Source organism: Mastigoproctus giganteus, chromosome 9, assembly GCF_048544385.1.
Source record: "Mastigoproctus giganteus isolate SK-2022 chromosome 9, ASM4854438v1, whole genome shotgun sequence".
Taxonomy (NCBI): domain Eukaryota; kingdom Metazoa; phylum Arthropoda; class Arachnida; order Uropygi; family Thelyphonidae; genus Mastigoproctus; species Mastigoproctus giganteus.
Window position 1 is genome coordinate 141,810,232 of NC_143583.1, and position 15,271 is coordinate 141,825,502.

The following is a 15,271-nucleotide window of genomic DNA, read 5'->3' on the forward strand; positions in this document are numbered from 1 at the left end:
AGGGATCCACGCCCAGAGAAGCGAAAAGAGATGCTGGCGAGAACCGAAAGAGGTAGATTTTTTGAAATTGCATACGAATCTGTATTATTCCCTCTCCCTGTTCAGTGAGCCTTTTCATGCTCACTAACAAAGGCTCTTCACCCACTGGTTTAGAGATACTTCCTGTGGGTGAAGTCTGATATAAGATAGACAGCAATCTACTGAAGCCGGCCCACCTTCCCGTGGTGTGGAAGAATATTCAGCATCCTCTCCAGGTGAATGATGCTTGTGGGTAGCCAAGTGGCCAGAACACTCACACAAACCCGCACCATCACATATTTGGCGTTTTGCAGTCAGTGGTACTGATCTTCACTGAGATACGTGGCGGAGTTTTTGTAAATGAAAACAGGAACTGCCATCTCTAAACTAGATGATTTTCGTTAACGCTTTTGACCAGTGTCGTCCTTTTAATTATTATGTTAACGGTTCCCAAAGAATTTTTTATTCGTATAAGTGTATTTGTCTGTAGATGCCGTTTAATGTTTTGCGCACTGAAAATACAACTCCCTCTGAGATCGACTAATAACCCCGAATGAAGAGGACGTTAGTTCCACGCCGTCGACGAGAATCTAGTCAGACCTCTCTAGACGAGCGGTGAAATCTCGAAACTGTCACTGAAGACTTTAGTCCTCGTAAGAAACTAAAATTGTCCATAAAAGTACTAGTTCGAATGTACTTTTGGACTCTTAAAACATTCGAACTGCTATGAATTACGCAGTTCGTGGGATTAAGTGTTTTTGGAGTGCTTTAAAACTGGTTGTAGATTAATCATGAATCTTAATCAAAAACGTAGGTGTTTTTTAAGGCCTTGGCTACCTAAATGTCATTTCAGACTGCTCCCAATTCACATTTTAACGCAAAAACTTGAGTCAAACTTTTCACTGTGCTCGTGACTCAATTTTGGTGCAATTGTTTCGAACTGCCGCCCTGTTGATATAGGCGCATTAGTTCCTTCTACGCAAATCAATGTTCAGTTGATTTATAATTTGAGCCCATGGGACGCCAACTTATCGTGTCTGTTTATAATCCTGTTTGCAGAACAACAAAAATTTCTGCAGGGAAAAGGAATTGACCCTCGTTGGGAAAAGCCTAAAATTCCTCCCTCTGATAAGTATTTCTCAACGTTGGCCTTAGAGGATTCGTAACTTTACGAATACGGTGCGAAAGAGCAGCGACGATATCCCCTTTGCGACGCTCGAAAGTAAAATTAGTCCGGATTGCCCTTCATTCTCAGTCAACATTGCTTCGGAAGAATTTTTCAATATTCCTGTAAATTGGTGGCTACCATTTTGTGAAATATTAGACTTCATTCTCTCGTTATTTAAGTCATGTGGAATCTACAGTTTTGTGTGCACCTAATTTTAGGAAATTTTTCCGTCGTTATTTTTTATCTTACTACGTCTCCTGCCATTTTAAATACGTACTTATCTGATAACTTGTAACACTGGACCTGAATAATTACTTTAACCATCGTTACTTGGGAAAAACTTCCCATAACCGTGGTACAGTAGATAACAGGGAATCTGTACATGGGACAGAATTTTCGGTTTCGGTCCCTAAATATGTGAATAGGTTGAGATTCGAAGAGAGTTGGTGAGAACCTTTTGAAGTCTTAGCCGTATCTGGAGCAGTGTTAAGCTGATTTCTGGTCCGGTAGTATGGCGCCTCATCTTTCAGAAAAAGTGCAATCACATTTTCGAGTATCTCGTGAGCAATTTACAATACTGTACTGCCCTCGTATCAAAGGCTCGCCCCTCCCTCAAAAGAACTAAATCTCACCTGTGGCTACCTTTGTTGTGCACCAAGGATCCATTGGCTCATCGTTTCTCATAAACGTTCTCTTGAATTTTTCAGAATAAAACTTTACCTAAAATAACTACTGAAATTGATGCTGCCTTTTTATACCCTTAATTTAATGAAATGAAAATTTTTTATAATTAAAGTGAAACTCTCATTTCACCCAAGTTTATTTTTAATTCACATTTTTTATAATTCTAATGTAAAGTCTGGAAAATTCATTTATCGCACATTTTTGTTCTTTCATGCATAATGCACATTTCAGACTAGGATTACATTTATATTTTGACGACTCTGCACAGTTTCTTACATTATCTTCTACCGAATTATGCCTAGAGTGGAAAACAAATTATTAATACTTAAATAAGCGTGAGAGAACCTAATAAAAGGGGAATGTTTCATGCTCAACAGAATAGCCAACGTAATTCTTCATTTTACCATTTGGATAATTGCTATATTTAAACACCACTACGGTAGCTTCTGATCTACCTGAGCTGTTCTTCGTCTTTATCTTCTCTTGCTGCTCAGCAATTAGTAACATTATCGTTCCTGCTTCTCTAATATTAACTTCACTACATTAGAGTACTTGGTAATTTTTCATTACTGCGCGATGTTAGTTTAAGAAACCCAGCACGCGCCGATTCTTCCGTTTATTCAGAATAAACACGGTCAGGTTGGAAACCTTTTTTTTTTTAGTTTCGTGTTAAGCGAAGAATTTCAGCTTACGACCATCTTTATAAGTACCTTGTCAAAATAAAAAAATATCAACTTCGAAGACCATCAAATTTATTTTATGCCCATAATAAAAAAATAAAATTGATTTCTTGTATTAAAAATACGATTATGCAAAATTAATCGAAGAGCTTGAAGAATAAAAGCTTTTTTAATGAAAACATAAAACTGCAAAAGCCCCCTTATTAAAAATGAACTTTTGATCTATCTCCAGATGTATTGTCGGTTTTAACTTTTTAGATACATTAGTATGCTTCTTCCACTAACAGAAATCGAAGCTCCTATATTAGGCTGTTGAAACGTTATTTTTATTGGTGTACAAACAATTTTGGTGAAGTCTCTATATTAAAGTCCCTGTAAGCTAGTTTCTGGGACCATTATTTCAACAACCCTACATTAGATCTGCACTTTGAGCTGCCATTTTTCTACTTTATGCGAATACTCTTAATTAATTTAATCCCATCAAGGTAGTCAACAGAGTATCAGACGTATAATGCGCTTATCCCATTCTACATTACTTTTCCGAAATAAATCTGGATTTTAACAAATGTTATGCCAGTCCAGCAAACTCTTTTTTTTTACCTGGTGCTCATTTGATTAAATATTTAAGCCTCGCATTAGGTCTTCATATTATGGAATTTACTCTTTCTGTCTGCATTCTACTCCAGTCATTCACGTCAATATGCTCCCAAGTCTATAGAAACGTAATCAAGTTCATGATGCGATTCAGAGGGTATATTCGATTTCGAAGAGCCCATTGTGGTGAATATTCCGCTCAACCCTCGGTGCCACATAATTGGATCACACTTGATGCAGAAGATCATAAATGATACCGTAATTAGTAATGATCTTTACAACTCAATGTTCCTTAATTATACTGCTAATGACGTTCAATCTTAATTTTTTTTTAACAGATTAAGAATAATATTCAGTTATATTAGAGAAACCTTTCAAATTGAGGCTGGTTGTTCCAAATATACGCCCAAACATTCTGCGATGTATTCTATGATCCAAAATAAGAAAAAGAAAGTAGCGAGGAAAGTTAAAGAAGGTATATTTTTACGTCAGAAGGCTGAAACTCGGAGTTCATACTTTTTTGATTCGAAGAACTAAAACAGCAAATAATAATGAAATTACAAGGAGGCAATGCGAAGACAGAGCCAGCCTTTACAGAGCATTTTGATCTATCAAAAAAGTGGCTTTATTCCTAAAAGCATTTGTAAATATGCACATTCGTTATGAAGTTGACAATGATTTTCTTAAAAATTCATAAGATGGTAGGAGAAGATTGGATTATTAACTCACTTTGCATGTTACTTAAAAGCAGCTCTATTTTTAATAATAGACAGAAATAATACGTAACTGCGAGTTCAGTATGGTCTAAGTCGTTGATGCGCGTAAAACCCAACAACGGCTTGCTTACTTCTCCCGCTTATTTTTATCATTTTCTCCCTTTTTCATAATTGAATCCAGCTAAGGGGAAAAAACCCCAACTAGATCTTACAATTTTGGGAACAGTCTACCGATAGTTTAACTCGTGGGGGCAACTAAATTCTCAAATACTAGCGCGTTATGGAAATTTTCGCAGGAGCACTATGTATAAAAAAACCAATACTTTGACAATAAATTGCTTTCTACATGATTCGTAGCTTCCTCTCCTCCTATGGGATTTCAACCGTCATCCACAGACTTAAATGGAAGAGGCTATCCGCTCTAAACCAGACAATACATTTGCTTCTATTATCTTGACTATCTTCTGTTTTTCCGAAGAAATAATGAAAAGGCAGTTTGTTATAGCATTGTCCTCAAACTCCATTCAATTCCTGGGATCTACCAGGAATTGAATGGAGAGTTTAGACTCCTCTCGTTTTAAAACTTCCAATACCATTTCTCACTTAAGTACAGGCACTCTCCCTCTCAAAGGAACTTTCCAACTGATATTCTTTATTTCCATCAAGCCACTCGAATATATTTGACTGCAAAATTACTGTGATGCGATAAAAAATACAATTTATCGGCAATAAACCAGAAAGTCCAAATATTTCGTATCTGATGTTTCACCTAGAAGTCGCTACTTCCAGGAGTACCCAAAGAATTAAATTGGATATCCCTAAAGAAACACGCCCTATACAACTTATTTTTATCTCATTTTGCGACATTAATGACATTAAATTTTATATTTAAGTAGTCTAATTTTTGTCCACATGACGAAAATCACAAAGCCTCCGCTCGCGCCGTTGCTCTTTCCACCGCGGAAGGGATTACTTCCTAGCATTTATCTCCTGGTTTCACTAATGATTATATTGTAGTTAAATTTAAAGGTTATACTCCAGATTTATCCACCTCTGTACTTAGGCAAGAAAGAGAGGATGGCAGTCCTGGCTGTGGCTAACGACCGGTTTTTTGCTTGAATCCCTCCAGAAGTCGCATAAAAACATAACCTATTTTTTTCACTGAACAAAAATGACTACTTGAATACAAAACTCGCCTCAATCTCCGAATTCGACCGGACAATCACTTCGTTCTTTGGCCACGCACGCAAAGTGGTGACCCATAAAATGGAGTATAGCCAAATTAAAAATATTTTGATAAATTTATTATCAAAACTGCCAAGAGTATCTTAAGGACTATAGCGCTCCTCAAAGTAATGCAAGAATCTATGTACTAATATTATATTACTCACCGAAATGTGGCTTGATAGCCACGTATGTAATGGTCTGTTTTAATTCCTATCACTTTTTTGGTGTAAAATGTGCCCGAGAGTCCAGGAGTAGTGGATTGGCAAATGACCAATCCTTCTCCAGTACTGGTCACTGTTTTGTTTACTCTCGGTTCACCTCCCCCCCCCTTTTTGTATTACTTGTTTTCATTTAACGGCTATTCAATTCACACATCTATAACCTCCCTATTTATAATCCTTAATATTTATCATATTCAAACCTCGATATTTAACATTTTTCTCTGCCCTACTTGAAATTATTTCACACATTTTCATTTAATTTATAAGAGTACTCTTACACTTTCTGGTTTAATAACTCTCAGAAAGACTTCTGCTAAAACTATCGATAGCCCATTAAAAAAACTCTGCAAAATCGATTCAACCGAAGGCGTTCATTTAGTAAACCTGATGACTCTTATTTACTTAATATGCGTATATTTACTTCCTCCCGTTAGCTCTTCAACGAGCGTTCTCGCTAATCCACTGAAACTTTATCGAAGTGTTCTAATAAACTAGAAGTACTTGGAAAAATTTGAAGACTCTGTTACTAAAAGAAATCTCGATTCCATTAAACAAAAGCACCAATTGCGATCTGCGTCCTTTTGGAACGTGGTCCATAATATCAGACACTCCAAATCCACTTCTTTTAACACCATTTGGAATTTTCCAAATATTGTAAATCCGAAAATTTTATTCGTATATGTACTATTTCTGACCTCATTTGGACGCTATAAACGAAGCACAAAAGAATTATGCTGTGGGATCTGATCTTATTCCTCCCACAGCTCTGAATAAAACTAATTTCTTTCAGCTTCTGCTATTATCAGTTCCTGAACTCGTCTCTTTTCTTCTCTTTGGAAGTTTTACCCCACTTCTCTTAAACACAAAAATACTTCTAAGGATCAGTTACATAAATTCCAACCAATCGTTCTCTTGTAAACTTTTTTTTAGCTAAAATAATTGGACATAATAGTTGGTCATAAGCTCACTCCTCTTTTCCCAAATATTCTCATTCCTCAGCAACACGCACGAGAATATTTATGAAGGGGGAAGTAAGCTTATGAATTAAGGGAATATCCACTCCTGCGAAAATAAGTCGGAAGAATGTACAAAAGAAGACTAGGAGCATAGCCGGACTGAAATGTCTAAAATATTTCAGTATTAATAGTGAATTGCAGCCACCGGATCAAGTTTGTTGGAAGAGAACCTAGAATGCCTGTCATCTAGTCTAGTGCTCTCATCAGAACAATTAATGGTTTTTACCTCTAAGAAGGGAATGAAAATAAACTGATTGCATTCTCATTTTTTTTTTTGAGCTTTCAAGAAAATTTTCGCAGATTTATACACGCTAAACAAATGAGACAGATGCCCCGTCTCTGTCTGCTCCCACTAAAACTTTCAGCGATTGTAAATTAATGAAAACTACTAATATTAAAATGAGTCTACGATAAATAAACAGCATATTGAAAATTAAGCCATGATATCAACATAATTGTGTAGAAGCGATTTTAAAACTTCACTTTCCGACTCCAGTATCAAACGTTTCCAATCTGATTACCCAGATTCTCCTAAATGGATGGCACCTGTCTCTTACTGAAATTTACCACATTAAACTTCAACTTAGCTAGTCCCTAATTCCTCGACGTCAGTTATTTATTAACGTCACACACACTTTGCTCCCCCGTTATTCCCTTATCGGTCTGTTATGTTTTTGCACTTTCGGAGAAGAACCGAAGCTCTCGACAACTTTAATTATTCAGAAGTTTCTTGAAAGTTTGACGTAACTGTTCAAGCAATAGTACATACCCAAGGGATGTATTAGGACATGTTTTAACGCAAATTTTTACCTGTATCACGTGGGAACTATACGATGCTACCAGAACACTTTTTTTGATCAAGTTATTCCACGATGTGATATGAGAAGCTTCAAGGGGTTCTATCCAATATGTTAAGATTTAGGGATCGCTGTTTAGTTCGTGAGACTATCCTTAATGAGAGCTAATTGGAACTTAAAAGTGAACTTGTGCAAAGTGACTGAACCATCAGTATTCAGAAGATACTGCTTCTTTTATTCGATCAATTAGTATATAAGTTTCCTACTTGGGTTCAAAGGAGTAGCTCATGCTAGTGGCATAACAGGAATCGTACAGTTCTGTTTATTTAAAAATAGGCCATACGTTTTCTCCACATAGATTTGAGTTTTTTGATCAAAATCAAGTTTCTTGAGCTTGAAGCCCGTAATTCACTTTGTCAAGTTACTACTTTTATAGTAAGTGAAGATGACAATTTGCTAACATAAAATTTTATAGTTTGGAGAATTCCCATAATACCTAGGCACCTGCGAGGTGATCTCATGGAGGTGTATAAAGCCTTGAATGGGTTGGGTAGGCTCAGTTCTGGTGGAATTCTTCCTCTTGCTCAGATTACGAACCTGAGGGGGCATACATTCAAATTGAGGAAAGACAGTTATAGAATAGATGTGTGGAAATTTGCCTTTTGCCAGCGGTTGGTTGATTGTTGGAACAAACTTCCATCTGCCGTTGTGGAGGTTGACAGCTTGAAAGTGATTTCTAAAAGTGACGAAAGAAATTTTCTAAGTTAAACAGAATTTTCTTGCTGCATTCTTTCCATCTAATCAGCTGACAACTAAACCCAACTTTTATATGCCCACCCGGAAACAACTGCGCTCTCTGTCACATCTGGGTTCGAGCAATACTGTAATCCGATGCATTACACATCCTCTTGCAGCAACCACGCAGCCTCTAACATTGCCTTTTGTGCAGTCTAAATTTCAGGTATACTTTCGTATTTTTAGACACATCACCTGGAATGTCAAGGACTCGGGAAAAGATGTTTCGAATGGATGCATTCAGAGTTTCAGAACTCTCGCCTCTCCATTTTAAAGGACACTTTATTCATATACAACATTCTGAAGCCACATTCCGTCAATAAGAAAACTATTCTTGGAGGAACATCGATAGACTCGAAAATAGATCAGCATGGAAGAGTACATGAAAAATGTATTTTCCTGCGTTTCTTTTTGTCTCCTTTTTCATATTTTATTCTTTATCTGTTTTCTTTTTATGCCTCATTTTATGTTCATCTATTTCATCACATGTATTTCGGATTCTTTTATTTTATCGATCCACTCTCAATTATAATACTTTTAAGAATATAGTTCCATAATTAGTTTTCATTCTCTGTACCAAATTTCTTGGTTTAGAAATAAATTTACTTTAAATCTTTCATCATTCTGAGAAGCCCGAATTAGCGTAGGCGTAAAACATTGGCAATAATATATTCGAAAACTAATAGAAATAATATTAAACGTCAGTGATATTAAAAGATCCAAATGAAAACAATTTAAAAAACAGACCAATATAAAATCAAATTCAGGAAATCAGATTGTATTACCGTTCGCTGCCATTTCTTCACACAAGATCCTGACTTCAGGAGTATCAAACAGCTCTGCTGGATCACGCAACGAGAAACTACTTGCATGGCAACCGATCATACGTATTTTGAAACTCCCTAGGTATCTTGCACTGAAATAATTCTTTCTGATGCGCTTCTCGTTTGTTCCATATCTGAATATCTCAGACTCCCATATTTTGGGTGTCCAAATACTTCTGGTAGAAGAGTGTACGTCATGTTGTCGTTAATGTATTGTTTTTTCAACAGCAATAGAAATTGGTGTCTTGTTAGAATGAGGAGGTAGAATTTATCTTTATTGACGCTATGACCGAATTTTTCGGCCAACACGTTAAAAAAGAAAAATATTGCATATTTTATTTTCATCGGAAAAATTTCCTTTTGTGATCCTCAAACATAGCAGATTACACAATGAATTTTGGCCCCTAGAATGGGAAGGATATGTAACGGGACACTCCCAACTTAGATTAGTTGGGCAGTTTGTCCATCATCCGTAATTTAAGTACCCTATCCTGCTAGTATCATTAGCAGGATAGAGTACTTCTCTAGTCTCATAAATAGCAACATCCAATGGATTCATTAGCGTGTTCTCGAGGAAATCGGCAGATAAGGCAACCCTGTAATGTCCCAGAGAGAATAACATCTGAAGAACCCGGAAAATTAACAATTTACGACTTTTATGAGAATATTTTTCTTTATTGACTCGGAATAAGTTTGACAGGAGAGTTCTAAATCGTCCTGTAGGCGATGTAGAACTCCTGTAGCTTTATAAAATGTTTGAACGCTTCTCTTAAGGTTTTGTATATGCATAAAAGTGCGCACAGCGGGACAGTTTATTTTATTTTTTTTCTTGACTCCTCTAGTTTGCAGTTTAAACAAGCAATAAAGCGGACAACATGCATGCAAATCACAGCGTGTATGACAATAGCCAGTTTTCTATCGTGTAACTCTATTATCGAAGATTTTTATCCAGAGAAGTTTTTTTTACTCCTTATCACAGTCGATACCGTGCGACAGTCTGTCATTTTGTTTATAATCTACTCGCCCGAAAGGTGAAGTAGCTGCCAACCACTCGAAGGTGAAATTGCTCAACATTCACTTGTACATTAATTATCAACCATAAAAACTAATGCTCGTGGGAAAAAGATTCTAATAGCTTTATTAATAGACCTTTTTTATCCACCGCTTGATAAATTACTTCACAAATTACTACCCGTAGAAGTCTTCTGTGTCGCCTACCGCGAATGCTGGATCCGATTTTCTTAGTTTACAGCGAATATGAAAAACATTAAATCGTTACTGATATAAAAAAAATTAATGAAAAACGCTGACTTTTAACTGCTCGTCGCTTTGTAAAGTGCAAAATTTATTTACCTTTTTGCCACCGAAAGTTGTAAAAATAATTCGGTTGTGGAGGAAATTCTTGGCCAGGTTTCCTTTTATCGAGACTTTCCATTAGCCAGTGAGGAATAGCGAATGGACTGGGTATAAACATGCGACAGGGGTGCAGTGGAGGTCCCCGAAGACATATCACTGTCACTCTGATTTCAGAATTATGATGAAACGATGCATTTTTCCATTGAACTAATGGAAGCGGATGGAAATAGGTAATTCCATCGCCAAAAACCGACTGTACTGATGTGTTCCAATACCGTTAACGCTTCCTTTGCGGTAATTTTAATGGCATTCGTGTCAAGCCCAATTTCCTTCAGAAGATATATTGTACGTCATTGTCTTCATTCTTATCCCATCCCTTCCCCAACTCTTAGGCGATTCTCTCTCTCCTTAAGTACCCGGATCAGGAGACCGATCCTTAGTCAAAGTGAATATGCGGCAATTATAACTAATGCGCTCACTGTCCTGTTTCTTGCTAACTCCGGTCACGTTACTGAGCTGAACTACGCTCGATGGAGCAATGTGTTTCTCTCTGGCTTCTCGTGCTCTGTGGTGACACTTGAACCACTGACTGGCACTATGCGGGTACTACAGACTTTATTCTATGTATGTGATACCAAACATTAAACTGATGTAAATTTTAACTCGTGTGAGTCTATCAATTGCCGAACCCAATTCGCAGTGTGATCGAGATAGTCATGACTAAAGTTTCTTCAATACCCAAAGAAACGGTGAATTCACCGTTTAATGAATAATAATATTCTTTACCCCTCTCAAACTTTCTTTCTGATTTGTATTAGAGCAATTTCTATTAGTTTGAACATGTTTCTCTTTCATTTTCTTTATGGTTCAACATTTAAGACAATTTTGCTTGGTTTAAAAGTTAATTCTGTTCTTTTTTTGACTACAGTGATTATAGTAAGAAAGTATTTGTTCTTCTGTACGTGCATAGAGGGTCCAGGAACAAAAGTACATTTGCTCTGTGTCGCATCTGGTTTTAGAAATGTGATAGTAGAAATTTCCATGATCCTGTGGGGGGAGGGAAATGTTTTTATTTGTCTTGTTTTTGTTGAATTTATTTTGTTTTGACTTCCACCCTACTGAAGTCTCAAGCCCACCCCACAAACGCACTGCAATTCGCAGAAAATTCTCGATTGTAGGGTGTGTAAAGTGTGTGTTAACAGAACATTGAAGACTTTTATTCAATAAATTTACAAACCTTTAATGAACATTTATATACAACATTTACACAAACTCCATATATGCATATCAATTTCTCTATACCGTATATAAACCATGCTATAGTACAATACACTACCTCTGCCTCAACTTACAAATTAAATCAGTCATATCTTACTTAATATGAATCCTCGATGATTACTCAATCATTCTCTTCCATTAGCAATTTTTATCACTTACATCAGTAACGCTCATTTCAACTCGTATTACTCTTTTGTATATTTGTTTCTAACCTTTAACACATGAAATGTATTAAAACTGGTATCCTATTACCTCAATAATATTCACTATAGATCACACATTCTACCTCAATTACTCCAGTTTTCATCTTAGTCATCCCCTATACCACCCTTACGTTATTTCATTATCATTCATATTCATAACAAATTATTTCAACCTTAGTAACTAACTTGCCTAATACAACAGGAATAGTCTTTTTTTTTTTAAAAAGGACTATCACTCAATTGCTTACAGAGCTAGATTGAGTTCTTGAGTTCAGGATTCAAGAAAAAAAAAAACGGGAACAGACTTACGTTCCGGAATGGCCGCTACTTCCAATTTCCTTGTGTTCAAGCTTCCTTCGTTGACAGACAGGCTTTCTTCCATTTCTGGGGCACTCTGCTTTCCTTAGTGGTAGACAGGCTTTCTTTCTTTTCTTGGCCGGACATAGACAAGTGTAGGCTCTTACACGACGAAACTTCGGAGGCACATCTTGCTATTTCGTTGCTAGGGGCGTCGATCACCTTATCACTGCCCTCCGATGCTGAACCAGGCTTTCTTTCAATCCTTGGCTCACTTATCCTCACAACTTTCAACGCAGAGTAATCTCATTTGCCCGTGTGTATTATGTCCATAAATTTCGTGTGTTCTCTTGTCGATTTGCCTATTTTTCTGGAAGAAAAGCCAGTTTCCGTGGAGGAAAAACCTTTCTATCCATCGCTGAGACCGTCTAACACAGCCACAGAGTGAAATGAGCCAATAAATTCCTCACGTCATTAACAGGATTCAACCCGGAGTTTTTCCACACAGTGATTATTACCACTGTGCTACCCACGCAGACTACAGTACAGTGATCAATGCATCAAGCCCCGTCCCTTCCAAAAAACTTTTTTGGTTCAACAACGCAGTGATGGGTGCCATTTTGTTTTCGCCAATGTTAATCTCCACGGTTAGGCAACCTCAAACGTTTCAGTATGCCGAATAAATAGCAGTGACCTCTCTCTCTCTCTCTCTCTCTCTCTCTCAGCTTTTATAAATTAATCACTTATTTTTATTTCACTCAAATCTATTGTCTATTACTTCGAGTCGACGCGCCTGCCCACAGTGAAAAATTACCTGGTATTTTCTCAACACTTATTTAGAGAGCTCAAAAATAGGGAAGAAAAGAGAAACATGAAGGATAATACTATTTTTACATTTACTACTTCCTGCACATTGCACAAACTGATTTGCCTTCGCGAGTGAACATTTAAAAGCATCCCCACTACATTTAGCTACAAGATATTTGACACCGGATCACAGGAATAGAGAACTTGGAGTTCTAGCGAAGCATAGAATATCTTTAGGAAGCCTCATTTCCAGGAATCTCTTTACCTGTTTAAAACAGCCGTGGTGCCCTGCATCTATAGGATTATGACTTCAGCTACAATCCTGTTTACCTCGTCAAGTTTCATTTAATCTATAAGCATCGGGAGGATGTTCTTAACGCGTTAGTCTTTCTCTCTCGCTACTAACGGCAGTTACATTTCTGTTCAACGTTGTCACATTAAGACAACTTAATTAGAAGGGTAGCACGAAAGAGGGGTTATTTAGGCTGCAACCGGCTTGCAGTAAACCAATTTTTCAATTAAAATGTACAATGTCATCAAGTTTAATCTGCAATCATTGCCCCTTTCCCCAGCGACTCAATGAAATCTTTCTGTTGATGTTTCTATCGACCAGAGATATTTCTCATCACAAGTCTTGAAGTGACAAATAACCGATCTGAGCCTATTCTAATGTACAAATGATTCATCTAAGTTTATTTAATCGAGGCCTTTAACAAATTATTTGCGCAGTAATTTATATTCAATTAATTAATTTCGAAATATCGAATTGTCAGTCTGTAAGAGAATTCTGTATTCTCTTACATTTTTACAAAAACTTTCGAATAACCGATATTAAGCACAAATAGTCTCCATAAACTGGACAACAGTTTTAGGAAGATTTCTGAAAGTATTTGGTCACCTTTCGGATACTTTTCCTTAAATGTAAGCTAGTCTGTTCGTCCAATTTGAAAGAGCTATAAAAGTGTAAAGGGAGCATTAAGCTATTAGTACTGTCTAATATGTATCGTTCAAAGACTTTGGTGCTAAATATCGCATTATGCTTTCATTCTACTTCCATTCCTTTCTTGGAGTAGTCGTTGGGAATTCTATATCACTTAATCTGACAGTTTTATGGAACTGGATCTTCCATATAACCAGCATAACTCGCCAAACCACAGTCAGGCTTTAGGATCCCTGGTTTGACCAGAAGACATTGCAGAGCTGGGTGCTCTGAAACACTAGATTAAAAATTAACCGATTCCCATCGCTTTAACTGTGGAATATGTCAATATAGCAATTGATTACAACCGTATATTTTTCAAAGGTACATGGTACATCCATAACTGTCATTCAGCAACAAAAGGTGGGTCTCCACTTTACTCATTTATAGAATAAACACCATTTCTAGTGTCCCGATGTTTGAGAGTATATACGGGAATTTTCAAACAGACTGAAGCTAATTTCCAATCCCTACAAGAGTCAAAATTCCCTGGGTTCTCCATCAGGATCAGGCTCCCTTTCTTTCAACTTCGTCTTCATTCAAAATATGATCATCCATCTTTTACCGACCGAAATTTAAAGAGGATCATTTTTTGTTATTCCATTACCTGGTATTTTCTCAACACTTATTTAGAGAGCTCAAAATAGGGAAGAAAAGAGAAACATGAAGGATACTACTATTGCCCATCTCTTCCTTGACCACGAGCTATTTTTAAATTCAGTAGAAAAGGGCAAACCGATTAATAAAACTCGTGCAATTTAGATTACAGAATACTGAATTAATAGAACTTGTACAATGCACTGACTTCTCTTGGCCTTCTTTTCTTCGGCGCTAAAACGAAACTTCCCTCGACGCAAACACTAAACAGACTTAGAATCCACGGTATAGTGGATTCTCGACTCTTCATTCGTTGGGAGGGGTTTGTGTTGCACTCTGATGGGTGATTTTTATATATGAGGAGAAAATGATAGAAAATAGAATCCAGTGTACCACGAAAAACTAGACCAAAATGTAATCTAGTCTGCATTTTGTTTGTTCTTATTTTTACGCTTTTAAGGTTGTCTGCATATTCTTCTGTGAAGACTTTAACAAATCAATTTTTAATTCCCTGTCTAATATTTAAGTAGTTTACCATCTGTATATTTATAAGTATGAAAAGTATTTGTATTTTTTCCACTATTCATTCGTGAGTTAACTTTGGCATCTTAATTTTCTGATACATCTGAACTAACTTATCCTTTTTTATTTAGTTTGAATTGGCGCCTGTATCTCTCAAACGGATGTTTGCTTAAATATCTTCAAGCGTGTTGTCTGCTATCAATTTCCTTCCTTTCGAAACCCGTACTTTACAATAGTGATTTCATTGTATGAGGTTTTTAAACTTCTTGCTCTTCTCCCTGTTTTTTTATAAAAAAAAACTTGCTATCCTCCTTTTATTAAAGTATTTTCTCTTTTCTTTCCATCCCGGGAGCTATTTGTCTAACCTCTTGAAAAATTTATTCAGCCTTCGATACTCGTCATATGTTAGGAAAAAAAGCTTGCGGTTCAATTCCCTTTGAAGACGAAGAATTTTCTGTAAGGACTTTCCTTCCCCTTTTAGCTATGGGTTGT

At 36.6% G+C, this 15,271-nt stretch overlaps 1 protein-coding gene across 1 annotated transcript in view; it reads left to right on the forward strand.

Annotated features, from left to right (window-relative positions):
• The window catches only part of LOC150080779 (uncharacterized), a 135,771-nt gene that overhangs the window by 30,547 nt on the left and 89,953 nt on the right, over positions 1–15,271 (forward strand). The gene's annotated exons all lie outside the window — the stretch shown is intronic.